The sequence below is a fragment of the Electrophorus electricus genome, unplaced genomic scaffold (genome assembly GCF_041902795.1).
Source record: "Electrophorus electricus isolate QZ-2024a unplaced genomic scaffold, ASM4190279v1 Scaffold36, whole genome shotgun sequence".
In the NCBI taxonomy this organism is placed as follows: Eukaryota; Metazoa; Chordata; class Actinopteri; order Gymnotiformes; family Gymnotidae; genus Electrophorus; species Electrophorus electricus.
In genome coordinates this window covers 575,170-582,595 of record NW_027658649.1, presented here as the reverse complement: position 1 = coordinate 582,595, position 7,426 = coordinate 575,170, and positions in this window count along the sequence as shown.

The window sequence follows — 7,426 nt, the reverse complement described above, 5'->3', positions numbered from 1 at the left end:
ACATTTCAGTCGATCAAAATGTTTCACGTATTTATAACCGCAACTTTATGTTACAGTGGTCATATCAGAGATTTACCAATATAAAACGCAACAGGTGTCGTGTTCTGTAATAGAACATTTTAACATTTATATCCATATTACACATAACCAAGGTGTAATATAACCATATGTACTGAACAGACATGAACAGCCTGTGTATTGTGAAAATACATGTATGTGTCTTCTACAGCAATTACTGTGCCCTGCACACTTTAAGTTTGGCATGAAGTGTTTGCTTTTTCCAAAGCAAGTAATATTGAATTATTCTCATAGAATAAATTTCACAAAGACATGGACTTCTCGGTTGACCGTAGAAATATGTTTTTTTTTTTTGTATTTAATTTATTTAATGCGAATCGTATGTAGGTTACCACTGCTAAGCTTCACCAATGTCAAGGTAAGACCTCGAAAGGACGCAGAAAATTATTTTAATAACAGCTTCTGCTGATTTATTCAATAACTGTATGACACCGTTTGAGTGTACGTACCGACTGAAAACAAACTCAAATTATTAGAGACACTCTTACTGCGTCTCCACATTGAAACATATCAGTTAGTTAGCTAGGCTGGCTAACTAGCTTAGCTTTATTAGCTAGCTAAGATAATGGCGAAGAGGATTACGTTAAAGAACCCCCGCTCTACAGTTGTGCACATACAGGAAAATTAATGAATAGTATGGTAATACACGCATTTATTGGAACAGTTATGTAGCTAATATGCATTTGTAGTATGTGCGCCTGGCGTAGAAATGAGTCTTTGTTAGCCCATTAAGGCTATCTTAGCTAGGCTAGTTCGAGGAAGCTAAGTGCTGGTTGCTATGACAACGGGCTTGGTGTATTTTGCGAGCTTGTCGGCTACATAAGACAAGTGTTTATTGCTTTACTGCTGCGGTGAACTGTTATTATTGTAACACTCTGCTAATGCCAGATGTGTAGAATAACTCACTAGTGATGTTTACTTCGAGACTTTGGCAGTTTTAAGATGGCTAGAAAGCGAATGAGCCAGCAAGCTGTCCAAGCTAACATGCAACCTTCTGTACATCCCGGGTACTCCCAGCCCTTATCAGGACCCCACAGTTCCCTTTGAGAACTCCCTGGTATCACGATCATAACTTTGGACAACCAGTTGTCATTCTCAACTCATGTTTCAGATTTCCCCTTTGTAACATACGAAGGATTCGGCCCCTTCTCTCGCAGGAAGCTTACCCGGGTGCTTGTGCGGTCTCTTATGATCTTAAAGCTGAACTACTGCAACTTACTACTTGCTGGTCTATTACTACTCTAGTACTTATTGTTTATTGCACTTATCAATGTTTAAGGTAGACCTTATGTATTTTGTACTTCTTGTTAGGAACTGGTTCAAAGTGACAAGTCCTTCAGGTTCAATCTCCTCCAAGTTACCCTCTGCCCTCCGTCCTCTGTAGCCGGATCCGGGGAAGTCAAGAGATACTGACAACAAGGTAGTGAATCAAGAGAGTTCCACTTTATTGAGGAAAGCACAGAGTATATATGTGTCCTATATCTACTATCTAAATCTACAGGATGATGGGGAAAAGTGAGGCATGTTCTAAGGGTCTACGTAGAAAGGAAAGGGACAAGGTTATTAAAGATTAGATGTTCTCTGCATGAACGAGCCACGAGCTGTTCCCTTGCCCGCCATTAGCCACTCCTGTGCTTAAAGAGAGACGGAGAGAGAGAAAGAGAAAGGGAGGGGTAAAGGAGACAAGAAGAGGGAGCGGATGACCTCGGGCGACCAGCTTGTGGTCAAGCCGCCATGTCATGGCTGATAGGCAGAGACCTTGCGTTGGGTGCCTGAATAGAGAAAGGCTCCAGTATCTAACACTTCTAGGCATCAGCAGTAATCCCTGTATTTCTACAGTATTCTAGATCATTGCTATATTGGACTCTAACCTATTGGACTGGCTAGGATGTATTCTATGAATAAATAACAAAGCACTTTTGTAAGTCGCTCTGGATAAGAGTGTCTGCTAAATGCAGTAAATGTAAATGTACAAGGAAAGCCGACACTAGCAGGCAAACCGAGCATTGCACAGGCCATATTTGAAATTCCCACAATGCTTTTCTCACCGAGCGTATGTCCGGGCAATAACGTCAGTTGGTCCTACCAGACAATTATCAGCATGACGAGAGTCTTTCATATCAATAAATTCTGACAACACTTTGAAAGTGATAAGCAGTGGTTAGCTCGAAAGTTATTCATAAACAAGCACGTTGAAAATTACGAAACAAGAGACTTAGATCAGCTGTTGTCTCTATCGATGGTGTGGGTGACCCATGTGTTCTTAGGATGCAGGTAGGGTCTAACGCCTTCTGTGCTGAGTTGCTGTTTCCATATTTTAAAAATAGAACGCATTGTTAAACGGCATCTGTAATAGTTAAGGAAAGTGCGTTATAAGTATAAAGTGTTACAGTAAGTGTTTTGGCCCCTGACTGCCATTAGGACAAGCCAAGACAACCACTCACTACGTTAGCTTATCTACTTGTTAAATCAGCCTGAAATTAAGATACAGATAAAAGTGTTGATTTTTATACTAACATTTTAACAACTTCAGCCAAAGTATTCAGAATGTAAATGTTTGGTCTAGCAGGTATGTCCCACAACTGATGCAGAGAGTGCATGTCATGGCAGAGGGGATTCATGTTGGCAAAATGCCCTCCTACAAATTAGTCTCAAATACTGAAGCAAAAAAGAGGCCAAATTCATCTGATGGAAGTAAGTCTAAAAGGGCTTCTTGATGATGTTACCCTGGTGACTTGCATTCTTTCCAGATGCTCAACAACCACTAAAAGTAGTGCATTGCTAAAAACTTCTACTTGTTGTGCTGGAGGTGTTGAAAATATGGTTTCCTTGTCATTGTCAGTCTGATTTTATAAGGTTGCACTGTTTTACAGTCAGAGTGAAATAAGTAACACTCTCCATTTAATATATATATTTTAAATGTTAAAATTCTTAACTATGTCAGTAACTATGGGTATCGATAGGAGCTGAAACTGTGCATGTGTTGCCCCTCTGAGGAGATGAGCCAATGAGGAAGATGCCCGTGTTCAAATTTGGCTCTAGACCACGCTTTGAGCTGGTGCACTTTGTCAGCGGTTGAAGTTGCAGCAGCATTGGCGGAGTGGGACGCAATGGTGAGAAGGAGAACGAGAAGGATCTCAGCAGTGAGAAGCTGAACAGCGGCAAGCAGCGGGAGGCCGGAGACAAAGCCTCTCCTCTCCCTTCTCTGACACAAACACAGTCACGTGTTATATACTCACATAATCCAAAATCTAGCATCTTTTATTTGCTGTTAGCTGGCGAAGAGTAATCAGTATAGTCAGATTCCTTTAATGTAAACACTTGGGAAAATTCCTGCCATGATACCACTTTGGACACAGGGAAGATCTGATAGTAAATATTCTGGCAGGGACAGGCCATGACGGCTTAGGAAAGTTTATAATGAAGGTTAATTACACAATTCCATAAAATATAGATTCAGTTAAAATGATCAAACTTTTAAGTCATTCACTTTTATTTTTATGTAGCTAACCCTTTCTTACCAACTTAGTACAATGACAGGAGTTAATCAGAAATGCTCTCATTGGTATTTCTGCTTGAATTGGCTTGACTTGGAAATGGTTGGCTGGAAAATTCTTGCCATGAGATCACTTTGGACACAGGGAAGATCTGATAGTAAATATTATGACAGGGTGAGGTCATGACTGCTTAGAAAAGTTTATAATGAAGGTCATGAAAGGTCAGTTTTGACTAATTGCAAAAAACGCCATGTAAACATTAGAATGGGAAAGTCAAGCGGTCTGAGCGAAGCGAACTGTGAACGAGGCATGGAACAGATTAGCCAGGACCAATATTTTGAAAGGGATCAGAAGAGGATGACATCAAGAATCATTCTGATGATCAAGTGGCGCACGGTCAAGCAAACTGCAGCCAGATACAATGCTGTTGCTCCAACTAACATGTCTGAAGGCACACCATGGGTCCTCTGAAATCAGTAGATGTTTGAACAGAAGGGCTTACCTATGTATTGTGACCAAGTGCATCCCTTCATGCAGCTGCTTAAACTATGGCAGAAGGACACTAAACAAGACAAGAAACCCTGCCGCAAGGGTTGTATAATCACGGATTTGTTCCAGTATCAAGACAGCAAATTTTCAATGTTTCCCTGGCCTTCACATTCCCCAGATCTTAATCCTATAGAACATCCCTGGGTAAAGGTATAACAGGCAGTTTAGAACATGTCAGTCCCTCCATGTAATTTGAGAGAAAATATCCTATGAAGATTGGACCAAAAGGAAAAGCACATTTGGTAAATATGGGAAAAAGAAAAACGAAAAGACGAGCCCAGATCCCTGCCAGAATATTCACGCAGCTTGTGCTATTGTTCACTTGCTGCTGTCGGAAGGGTGTTAAGAGAAGGAACACGACCTCAGAGGATGACTTCTTTAAGGGTAAGTTCTGACCACAGCCACCACTTGGATGAACTGTGTGTGTGTGTGTGTGTGTGTGTGTGTGTGTGTGTGTGTGTGTGTGTGTGTGTGTGTGTGTGTGTCTGAGAGAGAGAGATCTACGTAGAAGTGTTCTAAGTATCTATACAACGCTAATAAGACATTTTCTGTTACTTTTTAAACAGATACTAGAACAAAGTATTTAATGAAGAATTACTTGACTACTGAGGGAACTGAATCAGCCATAGTAAGTAAAGTAGAACCAAGACAAATGATTTAAAGCCAAACTGAGGCAGGGGACAAAAGCCACAAAAAATGGAAAAACAGCTATGGTGAACAGTGATGCTAATTGAATGCTTGTACTTAAGTACACTGAATGTCTCTGAATATAAATTACAAATGCATTTCAACAAATGTTCGAGAAATTAATTAAAAACACTAATGTAAATGTATTTAGAATATATTTAGGACACATACATTTAGCATATGCAATCTTTGTCAGTTACAGGAAAAAAAAATACTGTTGGTGGGTTTTTTGTTTGTTTGTTTTACATTCTCCTTACTATAGAATTAACAGTCGACTGTTCGGTGACTTTGCATGCTGAGTTGTAACACTGATTATTAGTATAATTGTGGCGAGAATCAAAATCAACACTAGCTAAAATGACTGAATGCATTGGAATTTATTATTCCAATAGCACAATTTGAATGGGTCTACGGTAGCTTAGTGTGTCAGGTCCTGTTATTTCTGTTGAACATTTGATGCTTGGGGGCACATTTTTACATCATTAGGCTTGCAGGCTATGTGATAACGGCTATGCGATAAAAAATTGTATTTGTTTCCTTTCCAGTCCAATTCAAATTATAAATTACAAATGTATCAAAATGTAATTAAAGTCATATTTCAATTAAATGTATTTAAATACTGTTCAACAATATTTCTACTCATATCTACAGGTGGAACCTAAAGATATGAATTTCAATGAGAGGGATAAATGTATTGAGGACCTGGAAGCCATGTTTGCTAAAGTGAGAAAGTCTGCAGTGGAGCAGAGCAATCCTAACGCTTGTTTTCCATAAATTCTCACAATGCTATGAACTATGCATTTCAAGTAGATGTAATTAAATATTGCTTAACACTGTTTCTCTTCATAGTTGGAGGCGAAACTGAATTCTTTCATAAAGATGCAGTATGATACCTGTGAACATAATATGGGCCAACTGATTGAGGAGATGGAATCCACAGTTGCTAGAGTGAGAAAGTCTGCAATGCAGCAGAGCAATCCTAACACTTGTTTTCCATAAATACTAACAATGCAATTAAATATGCATTTCAAGTAGATGTAATTAAATATTGCTCAACACGGTATTTGTGTCTGCAGGCGGCCAAACTGTTAGGATTCGACGCCATACTTGCTAGGGAGAATATGGCTGCATAACCTCTGACAACAGCAATAAACAGCATTAAAAATACTCTGACATTTTTCAGTCTAATCCCTGCCTATGTTGCCTGCAACACAGTCAATTAAACCATGGATAGTAATTATATCTTATTTTTTTGTCTCACAAACATTCTGAATGTAACATTTCCTACAGCTTTAAAGATACAATCACCATACTTGGCACCCACACTATTTTTTTCCTTGATGTCCACTTACATCTATGTGGCTTAACAATCACAATTCATTTTTACACAATCAATTTCCAACCTCTATATATATCGCTCGGAATTCAACAGACACCTGACTCAAGTATTTTTATTTTAATTTCCTCCATGTTGTTTATAATAGGCCTACAGTAAGAAATCCTTTTAAAGGTGATCGCCATTTCTACCACTGTATACTGTTGAAGCATACAAGTTTTTATTCAGTGACAGATATGTCATTTTTGGGGATTAGGTACAGCGCGTTTTGTTCAGGACATTCGCTGATATATGTTCTAAATGGGATTATAAAATAACTAGCTAGCTAGCCATGCATTTAGACAGAACCTGAATTGTGTTAAATGGGGATTTTTATCCCATGTTTTTTAGGCTGCGATATGTACCGCCTAGTATAAATAAATACGCAAGAATGCAGAGCACGAATAGTCCATAGTTTATTTTCCCTTCTATATAAGCCCGCAGGTTCATAGGTGACTAGCTTTTATAATGTCATGTGTAATTTGAGCATAATGGTGGAAACTTCAAAGAACAATATGGAAAAAAAGGAGGGTTGTTTACATAATTGCCCTTGAAAAAGTTTATAAGAATTAAACTCGTGTACCCCTCAGACATTCTCCAGAGGGTCCCTCAAAAGCATGTTTATATTTAAGTTGCAATAAAGGACAGGACAAGCTATTCTCTTCAACTAATTCTGATATCAAGTGGAAACAAGTTGTCAGGTTCTGGTCCGCACCCAACCAGGAACGCACACACAGACACGTACACACATATCCGCACAAATCACCTACCACGACCACTGCTCGGTTCACAATCACACACTTATCGACCATCACGATCACCTGCTACTAATTAAGTCTCTCCCTATTTAAACCCCTCACGTACCATCCTCCAGTGTTTCCCATTTAGCATACTGTGGACTAAAGCTGAGCCTGTCTTCATGAGCTTCCCCACATCTGTGTTTTTAAAACTTTTTGGCAGTGCTTTGTGTGAATAATATCCTGCCTTTTTATCCCTCACTCATGTCTTGCTCAGGTGTCAATATGTCACACAACTAAATTAGTGTTCTATTATTTTCTTAGTTTATACAAGAAGTACAAATATGTAGCTACCTAATGTTTATAATGTGTATTGTTTCTTATATTGTTAACATTAAAATGTAAAACCAAGTGAAAACATTTAAATGTAAAAACAGGTTTGACACTGCTTTGGATCTAGTGAAAATACTAGAAGCTGTCAACACCATGACCTGAGCAGACTG